The sequence below is a fragment of the Fukomys damarensis genome, unplaced genomic scaffold (assembly GCF_012274545.1).
Source record: "Fukomys damarensis isolate Sample0158 unplaced genomic scaffold, DMR_v1.0_HiC HiC_scaffold_38, whole genome shotgun sequence".
NCBI classification, from domain to species: Eukaryota; Metazoa; Chordata; class Mammalia; order Rodentia; family Bathyergidae; genus Fukomys; species Fukomys damarensis.
The window spans coordinates 54,795,573-54,810,785 of NW_022900950.1; positions in this window are offsets into that span (position 1 = coordinate 54,795,573).

Here is a 15,213-nt window from a genome sequence, read left to right on the forward strand (position 1 = left end):
ATATATATATATTTTTTAATAGGGCTGGGAATTTAGCTCAGTGGTTCTGGTGCCTGCTTCATAAGCACAAGGAGTTTGATCCCCGGTACCCAAAAAAAAAGCTGTGTAGGCTATTTATTTTGTTTTGTTCTGTTTTTTGAGACAGGGTCTCACTATGCAGTTCAGGCTGGCCTCAAACTCACAGTGATCCTCCTGCCTCAGCCTCCCGAGTGCTGGGATTACATGCATGTGCCGCTATGCTTGACTCCCATTCCATTTAAAAGTCCTCAACACTGTAATCCCAGCACTCAGGAGGCTGAGGCAGGAGGACTACCGTGAGTTTGAGGCCAGCTGGGGCTACATAGTTCAAGGCCATCCTGAACTACAAAATGAGACCTTGTCTCCAAAAGAAAAAAGTCCTCAACATACTGTGAAGTTGGGCTCCAGTGATACCATCATAAGTTGAAAATATTAAATACAATGTCATAGCTTAGCAACACAGTACACTGAAGTATTAGTTGTGCCCTCTTGTGACTGTGTAGGGAGCCGGGAAGGGTACATTTCCAGGACCTCTGCTTTGGGTCCTGGCCTATGAGCCACCAAGGTGAATTCAAGAACACACAGAAACAGACTTAGAGTGGAGAAGCTGAATCTTGGGTCCTGGTCAGTGCTGCTGATGGCAGCAAAGACAAAGCTCCCCCACCCCCAGTGCATCCAGTATTGAATACAGCTGGGGAAGGAATGGGGATCAGGGTGAGCTTTGAAGGCATCTAGTGAAATACTAAGGAACAACTGGTGTGATGGCACCAGGCAGGGCTATAAGGGAGTAAGCACTGCTTATTTTGCTCAAATAGAACAAACAGGTACTGGGACCAGGTGCAATTAGCAGTAACCCATCAGGTCAGTGAGAAGCCATAGTTCAGGGGGAAGGGTTTTAATTGGGGTCACGCTGACCTCACCTGCATGTAACTCAGCAGAGCCCTGCCTCTTCACAGACCAGGGCCTAGGTTTCCATGGCAGCCATTGAGGGAGGGCCTATACTTGCCCAGTCCACCCTCTGGCATGCTCACTTGAGTCACCCAGAGCTTCAGTCTGACTCCTGGTACAAAACAATATAGCTGAATTATAGAAGGCAAGAGGTACATGCCAGTCGTAGCCTGCTACTACTGGGTGTCTCCTACAACTATGCAGCTGACTGGGAGCTATGGCTGCTGTCCAACATCACAAGAGAGGATCAAACTATACTGCACATCACTTACCCAGGAAAAATCAAAATTTAAAGGATAGTTCCTGTTGAATGCATATTGTTTTTGCGCCATCATAAATTTGGAAAAAATAAGTTGGGAACCGTCTGTATTACAAAATCATCTTAACTGGTCTCTACTTTCAGGCTCTTTCCTCCCCTTTTTATTTTACACTCTGCTTGCAAACCAGTCTTTCCCTATTGGAAAGTCAGAATGGGTTAATTAGTATTATCAAAACTTTCAGTGACTCCCTCCATTGTCTGAAACTCAATCTCTATTCTTGGGATTTTTCTTTCACTTTGCTAATACTTTACATACCAGTGAAACCAATATGTTTCTCTTATCCAGTATTTTCTAATCTCCATACTAATGCATTCCCCTCTATTTTCTAATCTCCTCCTTCCAACCTATAAGTTTATCAGAAATTGTTCTCCATGCTGGGTGTCGAGGGACACACCTGTAATCCCAGCTGAGGCAGGAGGATCACTGCAAGTTCAAGACCAGCCTGGACTACATAGTGAGTTTGGGGCCAGCCTAAACTACAAAGTAAGACCCTGTCTCAAAAAAAAAAAAAAATTGTTCTCCCACAACCCTAGACTCTCTTTTTAAACCTTTCATCTCACATGTCATGACTTTCACAAAATTTTCCTAGTGGATTTGATTCCCTCCTCCTATGAATTTACATAGCACGTTGTCCTTCTTTTATGTCCTCTTATTCTGCTTTATGTTTTGTACATGGTACTTTATTGGACAACAGTAGTTCTCAATCTTAGCTGTACTTTTTTCTCACCTAGAGAGCTTCAAAAATTACTGATATTCTGTGTGTGGTCGTGCAAGCCTGTAATCACGGTTCTCAGGAGGCCGAGGCAGGAGGATTACTGTGAGTTCCAGGCCAGCCTGGACCACATAGTGAGACCCTGTCTCAAAAAACAAACAACAACAACAACAAAAAAACACTGATACTTGAGTCCATAATCTATAAATTCCGACTCAACTAGAGTTGAGTGAAGATGGTTTTTTGAAAGCTTCCCAGATGTTAATTACAATATGCAGCCAGAATTGAGAGTTGAGAACCATCATTTCACTGCATTTTCATCCTAACCCATGATTAAATACACTACCTTGTTGTGAGAGTGGAGACCTTCTTTGCCTACCACTCACTGTCTGTTCCAAATCATACTATTTCACCTTTGTTTACAGAAAAGATAATTCCTTAGTAATTCCCCCAAGTTCTGCCAGTCACTTCTCATTTTGCTCTTGGCCATTATCCTTCCTTCATTTGCCACGTGGCAGCAGTCCTCCTTTCTACTTAACTCCTAGCATACTACTGTGACTCCATTGTCTGTGTGAATGATTCAAAGATCTAGCCTTCTGGTTTCTTGGCCTCATATACAGAGACCTTCACCCTTCTCTTTTAGCCATCCCACTCCATGACCAAATCTTGAATCAAGACCTGCCTCTCTCTCTTAAACTATATCTTCCAGAAATCTTCTATCTTATTTTTGTAATTATTTTTAAACAAGAATCTTGAGTTTTGCCAGCCTCCTTTCCAAGGCAACTTGTTAGAGAAGGCACAATATACCCATTGTTGAATATGAGTTTGTGGGTTAGTAGCCTCTCAGGGTTGCATCAAGAAAAGTCCTTTAGCATTTCCACTGAGGGTCCAGCATCAGGCCAAGAGCTTTTGCTTTTTGTTCTTTTGTTTTTTCTTTGCTACACAGTTTTGGTATGTTACCCAGTCTGGCCTCAAACTCAAGATTATCCCATCTGACCCTCTTGAGTAATTGCAATCACAGGCATGTGGCACTGCACCTGGTTGAGTTTATATATACATATAAATACAGATAGATAGATAGATAGATACATAGATTGATTGATTGATTTTTTTTTGTACCGGGTATCGAACTCAGGACCTTGCACTTGTGAGGCAGGCAACAGCACCACTGAGCTAAATCCCTGGCCCACATTTATATTCTTTTTTTTGGGTCACATTCAATGTTGCTATTTATTCATTTGCTACTATTGTCATTTCTTTTTTTAATTAATTTTATTGGTACATTTAAGGTATACAATGTAATGACATTCATCATTGGAAATTTGCACCTTTACATAATCCATCTTGATTCTTATTTTTCCCCATTCCCCTGCCCTCCCTTCAAGCCCTCCAAGTTTATATTCTCATATGGTTGTTCACATATACATTTTAAACTTCTGACAATAGTGATTCCAACCAGATTCTTTCTGGGACAGTCATATTCAAATGACAATCTCCTATCTTTTTTCAACAAACATTTGTTAATTCCTTAATAAATACAGGACATTTTTCAAGATGCAAATGGTGGTCTAAGCTAGCTCACTTGTTCTCCTATTCACGCATCTAACTTGCCAGTTTCTGAACCACACTCCTTTCTCCTTATCTCCCCCATTCACCCCACATTTGTGGAGCTCCCATCTACTGCCATCCTTTTTGTTCTTTCTTCCTATTTTAAAAGTTGCAATTGCTCTGCCCTGTGCAGAGTTCATTCTTCCTTCTGTGCTTAGCAGGGAATCTATCTCTGCTGTCTTTGTGTACTTTAATCCTCTTTCTCTACTCTCACTTCTCTTCTGAATTACTGTAATCATTTAATCATAATTGTTATTGAGCACTTAGTACCAGACACTATGTAACATAGCACCTGATATTTAATCCTCATAAAATCCCTGTGAGAAAAATACTATTGTCTTGCTTTTACAAATGAGAAAACTGAAGTTTAAAAAACAGTGAACTAGAGCTGAGCCTGGTGATGCACATCTGTAATACCAAGTACTTAGAATGCTGAGATAGGATTGTGGCCAGCTGGGCAACTTGTTAAGACCTTGTCTCAAAATAGAAGAGGGTGTGGTTCAGTACTTCCTGTGTTCAATCCCTAGTGCTGAAAAAAGAGGAAAAAATTTACACCAAGTTGCAAAACTAAAAAGTTAGGCTATGCCACCAAAGTTCATCCATGTAATCACTATGCTAACCGCTTTGCAACCATGTTAGTTCCCCTGGATTTTAGTCAGCCACCATCAGTTCATTTTCTTCAGAGCTTCTGGAGAATCTATATTAATTTTTTATCCACTAAGTGACTTTTATAGGAAACTAACCATGTTAAGTATAGAAATTGAGAAACTAGTTTGAAACAAACAAACAAAAAAACAACTCTCATTTTTGAATAGGGTTAAACAGTTGCCACGTTTTCTGGAAGATAAATCTGAACACAAGACATAAAGATAGGCTTGCAGAATATTAATATACAAAGATCTCCCATTATTTTAATTCACTGGGATTTAAATCAAGTCAGACACTATACACAAATCTTTGAGACTCTTCTCATTTTTATTTTGTAGAAAAGATATTTAGGATATGGTAAGAAGTTGGTTACATTTTTTAAAATCTGTCAAATGCTACAGTATGGAATAAAATAAGATTTTGGGGGGGGTACTGGAGAAAGAACTGGGGACCTTGCGCTTGTGAGGCAGGCAGCAGCACCTCTCAGCTAAATCCCCAGCCCTAAATAAAGAAGATTTTTAAAACTTCATTATTAAGAAAAGAAAAACTTCAATGTTTATAGACATTTATACAAAATGACTATATTAGAAGACACTATATAATTTTTTCATTCAAGGTTTGTTAAGAATTCACTGTATACAAGGCACTGGGACAGCAGGGTTACTGCCCTGAACAAGAGATGCAGTCCCTGCCCTCCAGGAATTCACAGCCTAACAGATGAGAGAGATACCAAACACATGCAAGAACATCAAATCACACAAGCAATCTTGTGGAATGAACTAAGGCATTCAACAAAAGCCCTCAGCTTTTCTAACCAAATGCAAGCTCAGGACAAATTTTTCACTGAGAAATACCTAAACCAGACAATCCTATTTCATGTTTTCCATGTGGGCTTTGGCTGAAATCCATGAGGCTAAATGTAATCACCCATGACAGCATATGGCTCCCTCACTTATGTATATGGCACGGGCTGTTTTTGAAGTCAAAACGTTGCATTTTTTTGCATCCTTACCACTATTCACTTTTTGTCACATTTAAACGAGATGTTTTTATTGAATTAGATATACAAGAACTGTCACTTCACCACAGATATGCTTTATGTTGTATCCCATTAACTTGAACTGATTTTCTAGACTTGAAAAGTTATAAGCATATCTTTTTTCTGTACATTTTAAGATCACTTTTATAAAATACAGCAATGACCACCAAATTCTGAACATCTACTCTAAATTGAGACTTTTACCCTTAATTTATTGTTATCTTCCCCATACAACCCAGCAAGACACTATCAGTCCTATTTTACATATCGGGAAACTGAGTGCCCAAAGTTAGGGAAGTTTCCCAGCACAACACAGCTAGTTAAAGCCAGGAACTGAACCTTCAATTATCTGTCAAGTTAATTTCTCAGATTTGGGCACAAATCTCACCTTCAGGGCCTCGTGCAGAATTATTCACTGTGCAACATTATAATCAAGTGCAGTCAAAGCTTTTCAGCAGTCAGAATCCAATGATACATCCAAGGTACAGTAAAACGTCAGACCTTAGGTAAATGGTAAGTAAGTGCAGGGTGTGTGACTACGTAGTCTGCTTAGATGGGTAAACTGTATCAGAAAACACAGGCCCCGCCTGACTCTGAAACTTCCCCCCAAAAGGGGAAATTGTGCTAAGTGGGGCTTGGTCGGGGAGGAAACGCAGAGTCTGGGACAGCTTGTGTGGTTTGTTTGGTTCTGCCTTCACTGGACCTGGTCCTAGATTAGTCTTACCTAATCACAGCGTCCAGGACCCCTGCTCCCCGATTTGAGTGTGGCAGCTTGCACAAACGTTTAAGCACACACAATCGGGCAAATCTCCATCACTGATATGGTTACTTTGCAAAAATCAGCATGGAGAGCTTCATGAGAGAATAGGACCATAGCCCTGGAAATCTAAAGTGAAAAGCACACGGATCGGAGACTTCTGCACTGGCCTCCTAAAAGCTTTTCTCTGGTTTATCCAAGGGCACAACTACAGGAGCACATAGCCACTCTGCCGCTGCAGACAACAGATTGCACCTAAGCTGACATCCATCCCGTGGCTTAGTGTCGCGAGCCAGCGACGCAGAGCACTGTCCAGCAGTGCCTCAAACCTGAAAAGAGCAGCGGGGTGGAGATGGGGCAGAGAGAAAGGAAGGACACCAAGACAAGAGTCTGATCAAGGCGACGTTCATTGCAGGCAAGCATCAGACTTTTAAAGCAAAAAAACCCACAAATTATTATGGGATGGGATTACCATAGTAACTGAAAGTTCACACAGGAAAGAGCAAACAGGCTCAACAAAAACAACACCATGGGTAGTAGTAACCCAGACAACCACACGTCTGAAGGTCAGAGACAAGAAATTGCAACTTTCAGGAATTCCACAAAGGAAATACACCACCTTCTAAACTGGAGAAACTTAACAAATATGGAGTTACTAAAGTTAACAATACTTACAACTAATACTCATGATTCCCACAGCTTAGGGGCTGTGTCTCCCTTCTAAGTGTAGACTCGGACACACTAGGACAATCGCTGGGCTCTAGTGTGGAATCCCTTAAACCTGTCACTCTGGGCTTGGGGCAGTGTGCTCGACATTGACTTTCCTTCTGTTTCCCTAATACGCATACGATCAATATTGGTACACAGGAAAGAGAACTTGTGGCCCTGAGCGTGCACGCTAAATAAATGACCTCAACGAAAGCCTTGAGATCTCAGAACAGCATCTCAAATCCCCGAGTGCCCCGAGAATGATCTCATGCGTGCCTCCCTTTCTGGAGCCTGCGGTGCCAGCAGCAGAAGACGATGGTGGCGTTGGTGTCCAGCAGGCGCAGCAAGAGCAAAAGGGCACACTGGATGCTGTAGGGTCTCCACAGCCCGAGGAAAGCGGTGGCGATCAAGGCATGAGCGACACGGGGGTGGGGGTGGGGGGTGGTAAGCACGGGCACCCGCAGGGTGCTCAGGGGCTCAGCGCCCGACCCAAAGGCTGCGAGGCCCAAGCCAGGAGGATCGCTCTCCAAGACTCAGCAGACAGCGATGGGATGGCGCAGGCCAGTGGGGAGCGACACGATATAATGTTGGTACACCAGGGAAGGGATTTAGGCAAGGAAAGGCACATCGTTTCACCACAAGAGATAAAGACTAGTTGGAGGTTAATGGACAGCCACAGCTTTAGGGTTCTGGAGGGTCATTACGGTAGAAACTTTGTGATACTTAATTGTAATAAAAAGAAAACTTGGGAAATTTTACTTTGCGACCCTGATGTTAAAAGGAAAGCACCCTTTTAATATAAGGGTCAAAAAATAAGAATAGTTTGGTGGTACTGAAAATCCTAATAAGATTTGTTTGTTTGTTTGTTTTTGTTTGTTTTTTGAGACAGGGTCTCACTATGTAATTGAGACTGACCTGGAACTCACTATGTATCCCAGGCTGATCTCGAACTCACAGAAATCCACCTGCCTCAGCCTCCCAAGTGCTGGGATTACAGGCGTGAGCCACCACACCCGGCTCCTAATAAGATTTTAAAAATTGTAAAATAAAATTAACTCACTTATCTGTTTGAATTGGAACTTTTGCAGTTACAAAATTAAAATTCCGAGTAAACACTACATGTTTTCACTTATTTTCTTGTAGAGAGGCACACTGTAGATACAAACAGCTCCAGTATTTTGCCTTAGAGGAAGGTATGTACCAAAGTTTAGGGGAAAAGATCATAGATAATTTCCCAACTTTAGGGAGTTTGTCTTTGAAAGTAGTGTAATACCACCGGCTGACTGACCACAAAAGAAAAGTGTGTTTTGACATTCATAGGGAGTTTCCCAAAGAAATAAAAGTTTCTAGTTCAACAAAGGAGGATACTTTACTTACAGCAGAAAGTCTAAAACAAACATCAGCAAAACCTGTTCTGGGTCAGATTTGCACTTTCAATTTTCTTTCATATATTTGTGTCAACTCTATCCAATTCTGTCTACACGTTGATGCTGATTGGTTTGTTTGAAAAGATGAGATCACTCAGAGTAAACCACATAAATTCTGGTGTTATTAAATGCGCATTTAGTAGGGTGTATAAATAAAATGGAATTTCAGGGTAAAATGGTATATTCACAAAAAATTAACAATTGGGAGGCAAGGGAAATTATGAATATTAAAAAATAGCAATGGTAAAACAGGCAGTTTCCCATTCATACCACGCTATATGCTTTCATATGGTGTACTCTTTCCAATTGGTGTGAGGCTAAAGCCATGAGCTGTAAGGGAGCTGGGATGCAAGCCAGGCAGAAGGACCATCCAAATTTCACCAGACACATTCCCAGGCCGTTCTGGTTTCCGGGGGAGTAGTTCAATTCCAGCAACATTACTGAGCCCAATGTACACAGACCAGCAAGAGGTGGAGGATGTCCATGGCAACGGTGGGATATAAGCTTGGCAGATACAAGCACAAAGTCCAATTAAAGCCCCAAAGTACTTCAAACTTAGACTAATAAAAGATAAAAGGAACTGGCAAGACCAAAGGTAGGTCTGAAGTAGATCAATTCCACTATTGTGGTTTCCAGGATCAACAACTTTCTCCATGAACTGCTCATTTAGTGTGAAACTCGTCCATCCTCTTGCTCCACCAGCTTCACCTTCTAGTTTGGACTACAACACCCTACTCTCCCCATGTCTCCTGACACTCTTCCCTGCAGAGTCTGACCCCTCCATAATTCCCGTGCCTCCACCTCCACCTCTGCCACAAGCCGGCCCTGGCCTGAGGCCAAGAGGGGGTTGTCGGGGTTGTAGGTCCAAAGAGAATCTATATTAATTTTTACCACAAATTCAGCAACTTATCAACACAGAACATCAGACATTGGTTATCTTACAGTTCTGGAGGTCAGAAGTGTGAAATGTGACCACAGGCAACATTGTCTTTGAAGGCTATAGGAAGGAATCAGTTATTTTAACTTCTCCAACTTTTCCAAGCCGCCTGTATTCCTAGGCTCATGATCCCTTTCTCCATCTTCAAAGCCAAAGACACAGCATCTTCTTTCCTTCCTGACCTCAGCTTCCTCCTCAAATCTTCCAACTCTCCTATGTTACACACCTCTTCTAAGGACCCTTGTGATTTTACTACCCACCAAGATCATGCAGGATAATCTCACCATGAAATAATCACATTGGTAAAGTCCCTTCTGCTATATAAGGTAACATTCAGATTCCACGCACATTGGGATGTGACTGTTGAGGGGAGAAGACAAGATTCATGGTCTTTATAAAATACAAATCTAATAATACTTTTGCTTAAAGTCCTTTGATGGCTTTCAGGAGAAAGTCTAGTCTCTTTATATATATATGGAGCCCTTTATAATCCTGTTCCTGCCTACGTCCCACCACTCAGCTAGACTGTACTATCCGCAGTTTCCCAAATTGTCAGGGTGTCTCTCTGAAGCTCTTCCTACTTGTCCTTCAAAATTCAGGTTAAGTACCAGCTTCTCCCAGAAGCCATTCTTGCCCCCCATTCTGATGTGGCTGCCTCTCCTCTGTGTCCTCAAAACACAAAGTACTCACCACTCGTGTGTATCACACTGTTGAATTCACTGACTTGTATATTTCTTCCCTTGAGGTGGACGTCCCTCTGGTTTTGATTGTGTATTCCCTGTTTTTTACAGTCAGTGCTCAAAAATATGTGCTGAATAAATCATCTTCCTGTGTCACAGCATGGCAGATACTAAAAAATGTACTGTTAAATGTTTTTCATTTTCCTTCCTCAGAAATAGATAACTTATCCTTTATAAAAAAATATTCTGAATTTAGGGCTTGTTTTTGATCTCCAGAACTGTAAAATCTAGTGTGAATAGTAAATTGCTACAGGGCTGGGGATTTAGCTCAGTGGTCCTGCCACCTGTCTCATAAGCACAAGGTCCAGAGTTTGATCCTCGGTACCAAAGAAACAAACAAGTTGCCACATATGATACAAGGAAAGAATTAGCAGTTTTAAAAGAGGGTGTAGTTGAGATCATATGAGAGCCTACAGGAAGAATTAACTGTGATTAGATGGATCACAGAAGTGACTTTTGACCAAATCTGTGAACGGTAATGACAGCCAGGATATCTATTTTTCTCATCATTGAGCCCTCAGCACTTAGCAGAGTACTGCTGTGATGAAGAGAATTTCAGAAAATTTCATTTCAGGGAAAAGAGTTAGTACTGTCATGAAAAGTTAAGATCTTGGCTTTGAAATGGAAAAAGGATTATTGCCTTGGAGCCATTTGACAACTTGTATAAAAAGTATAAAATTGATAATAAAATAAATTAATTCTTGTCTGTAAAATTGTGTAAAATGAAGGGGCAAGTGATTATTATCTTGTATATGCTGACCAGATTTTCATATTTATTTATTTATTCATTCAGATTTTCATTTATAAGCAGACTCATTTCCACATTCCTTATAGTATATTTGTGTATCTTCTGTTGGGATTCTCTTTAATCAGAGACAACATCTTGTTGGTCCCTCATTAATTAATAAAAATTCTGGCATATATTCAATTGCTTATTTGAATTACAAACAGGAGAAAAGGACCAGTCTGAAAGTGTGTTTTGAGGAAATAAGTCACCTAATTGAACATGAGGTGTTTGGAGAATGTGATGATAGAGAGGTGAGATTAGAGTCAGATTATGGAGAGCTGAAAGAATGATGGTGCCAAGAGTGAAATAAAGAATAAAGGTGGCAGAAAAAAGGCCCAGTGCAACACATTCAAATTCCTTGAGCCACTGGATTGTTCTATTGGCACAGTCTTGATCAAGTCATCTAGCATATAGTGCCTCAGTTTCCAAAATGAGCATTACAGTTGAACCTACTTCATACCCTTGTGTGAAGATTGAGTTAAACATAAAATATTTAGAGAGTTACCTGATAAAGACCACTCAATGAATGTTAGCTACAACTTACCTGAAACACTTGGGGACAAATGTGTTTGAAAATTCATAGTACAGGCTGGGTGTATGGCTTAGTTTTTTGTTTTGTTTTTTTTTGTTTGGACAGGGTCTCACTATGTAGTCCAAACTGGCCTTGAACTCACTGTGTAGCCCTGGCTGGCTCAGACTGGCAGCAACCCTCCTACCTCAGCCTCTGGAACACTGGGATTACGGGTATGCCTGGTTGAGTATAGTTTATGTAGTAGTAGAGTACTTGCTTGGCATTTACAAGGTTCTGGGTTTGATTACCAGCACTGTAGAGTGAACAGAAAAACCATACATATTAAAAAAAAAAAAAAAAAAAAAAAAGGCAGATAGGTAGATAGGAGTTCATGAAAATTGTATATGTTCCAAGATATGCACCATCAAAATAATCAGTAGCACAGGAACTAGTACAATCAACAACTGGGATCTTGTCTTATTAAAAAGCCAAGCATGGTGGCGCATGCCTGTAATCCCAGGTCTCGGGAGGCTGAGGCAGGAGGATCACTGTGAGTTCAAGACCAGCCTGGGCTACATAGTGAGTTCCAGGTCAGTTTCAACTACATAGTGAGACCCTGTCTCAAAAACAAACAAACCAACCAACAAAACAAAACAAACAGCTGTAATCCCAGTACTGTGAAGGCTGAGGCAGGAGGATCACAGTCAGTTCAAGCCCACCCTCGGATACACAGTGAGTTCAAGGCCAGACTAAACTATATAGTGAGAGCACAAAATTCAGAATATTTTGGATTTAGAAAGATAAATAAATATATGGGTACACTGCATAAAACCCTCAACAGGATCTACAGGAGGTTCCTGTAACCCAATATATTAGTATTTCTCCAGTTTAAAAAAAATGGATCTTTACAATATGTGAATTAAATATGGATATGAATAGCTTCACATCAGCGTTGGTCAGATTTGCCTACCAAATGTTTATTTAACTTAGGTGAAATTTGCCCATCATAATTTTGTTTTGTTTTGTCTTTGGTACCAGGGATTGAACTCAGGATCTTGCACTTGCAAGGCAGGTGGCAGAACCACCATATAAGTTATTTTTTTAAAACCTTCACTATTCAGGGCTGGGGATTTTGGCTCCATGGTTCCACCACTTACCTCGAAAGCACAAGGGCCTGAGTTTAATCCCTGGTACCAAAAAGAAAAGAAAAGAAAACAAAACAAAACAAAAAAACCTTCACTATTCAGAGACTTTGAGTTTTGAATTACAAATAAAGTTTTTCAGAGTATGTAAGATTTTGGAAATTGCAGGTAACTGCTTTGTAGCTAAAATAAAAAGATTAAAATAGAATTTGGAAATCATTCAGAAAGCAAGATTTTTCATTGAATTGAATTTCCACTTTGGCAACATTTTAATTTTTCTTCTTGAAAATTGCAAAGCTGAACAACCAATGAGTCACAAATGAAAGTAAAGAAGTTAGACTGTTTCTACAATTAAATGATAATGCCAATACAACATACTGGAACTTAGGGGACACAATGAAAGCATTTCTAAGAGAAATTTATAGCAGCGAATTCTCATATCAGGAAAACAGAGTGAGCTCACATAACATAATGTTGAACCTCAAGATTTTAGAAAAAAAAGAGCAAGTCAAGCTCAAAGCTCATACGAGGGAGGAAATTATAAAGATCAGAGCAGATTTTAACGCAGTGGAGACTAAGAAAACAATACAAAGAATCAATGAATCAAAGATATGGTTCTTTGGGAGATTAAATAAAATCGACAAACCTTTAGCCAACCTTATGAAAAAAGGAAAGACTCTAATTCATGCAATTAGGAATGAAAAGGGTGAAAAATTGCAAAGCCCAGACAACCAATTATTGATGAAATTTTTTTTCATAGCTGTTCCACTTAATAAAATGAAAAAAAGAATGATAAAACATCATTTTGCAAAGCCTAACAAAATCATTAACCTAGATAATTAAGAGCTTCTGTATTATTTAAAAAGGCACAACTAAGCCGGGCATGATGGCATATACTTATAATCCCAGCATTCAGGAAGCTGAGGTAGGAAGATTGCCAGTTTGAGTCCAACCTGGGCTACATGGACCCTGTCTTTAAAAATAAGTAAATAAATAATAGATACAGCTAGATATTTTGTGCCTTCTTGTGGCAATACCTAACCCACTTATGAAGTAGTTTTGCAAACAATAAAAATTAAATCTGAATCTGATCAAGCTTCTAGACCAGTTCATGGAACAAAGGACACATGATACATACATCACAAACCTAGAAAAATATTGACTGGGTGAAACTTCAGGATAAAGGATACACTTCAACATATACAATAGAAAGGCAAACAGAAAAACCTATAGATTTAAATATAAAAGTATAACAATGGATTTCAATGTATGGAGTTTATTTAAATCCTGATGTAACAAACTGCAGAAACAGAAGGAATAAGGGAAGGGAAGAAAAGGAAGGTGAGAAGAGAGGGAAGGAAAGAGGATGGGGAGAAACAAACCAAGAAAACACAATTAGGAAAATTTGAATACTGACTGAACCTTTGACAATATTAAGAAACTCAATCATTGGGGGTGTTATTATTTTAAAAACTCTATCTTTTGAAGATACATACTAAAATATCTACAAATGAGAAGCTATGATACTCTGTATTTGCTCCAAAATAAATCAGTTGAGGTGGGGGAAAGAAAAAGGAGGGCAGGTGAAACAGTTGACATCTGATGAGACTGGCTCATGGACGAGTCATACACTTCTATTTTTTAATATGTTGGAAAGTTTTCATAATAAAGGATAAAAGGTATTATATCTAGATACACACAAAAATAAACGACATTTTCCTCATTGTAAACTACTTTGGACCTAAACTGGGAAATGTTTTAACGCTTATGAAGGTTATTTGAAAACCATCACCTGGAAAAAAGATGAAAAACGATTTATTGAAATGAAAATTTGAATACGTACAAGTAAAAATTTAAGGAAATGATCTAAAAATATGTAGTATGGTATTTAGAATGAGAGGTCAAATTACAGAGAAGTGGGGAACAACATTAAATGGCCTTGTTAAAAGCTTACTTTAACCTATGCCAATGATAGTTTAAGGAGAATGGGGGAGCTTTCAGGATCAGCCTTTTACTTGCTTTTTTTTTTTTTTAATAGTAGAAAGACAGGTTGGCTTTTCTAGGCTCCTTTCATTGTCCTGGACTCAAAAATTGAGAAGACGCTAGTCTCAACAAGACCACCAGGTGGTCAAGATAAAAATTTGAGAACCAGTATGAAGACAGGAAAATAAGAAATGTCATTTCATCCTTCACATTCTGCTTTTCAGGGAAAATAATTTATAAGAATGCAAAGGAATAATATGTGCTTTTCCAGTCCTTTTCCTCTTTAGTGAGAGTTTGAATTTTCTATTAAATTACTATTAACAGACTTTTAAAATAATAAAATATATTTGACTTCACATTACCAGTTTTCACATCGTCGGATGTCTCAAGGTGTGGCCTATAACGCGCAGAAAGAAAGCAGTACGTTTTATTTTCCGGTAATTGTTCGACTTTTTAAATAGTTTAACTGGTGGTTTATAAACTATGAACATTGATCGAGCCCCTAAATTTCATATGTGCACGTAACATTAAACTCACTGTAAAATCGCTAACGAGATATAGTCACCTGTCTTTGGATACTGTTTTGACTTTTAAGACACGAATTTACGGTTTCCGTCGGTTATTTGGATATTTTCTCAAGCAATGGCAGCTGAAAAGTACAGCGAGTAACATGCATAGTCTCCTAAATTTTGAGATGATGAAAAAGTGACCCTTGTTTTTAAAAACAAACTACCGCCTTAGGGGTTCCTCATATTTGGACATTCTTGTAACTTCACCCTGATCTCTTAATCAGAACAGAATCTCGTCTAGATTTGGGTATATTGTATCTGTGAAAACTAAAGCTCCTCTTGTGGCAGGTGTGGGGTGGCAAGTGGGGTCAAGGGGAGCGGTAAGGACCCCGCTGCGGGATAAGCGACAACTCCCAGAA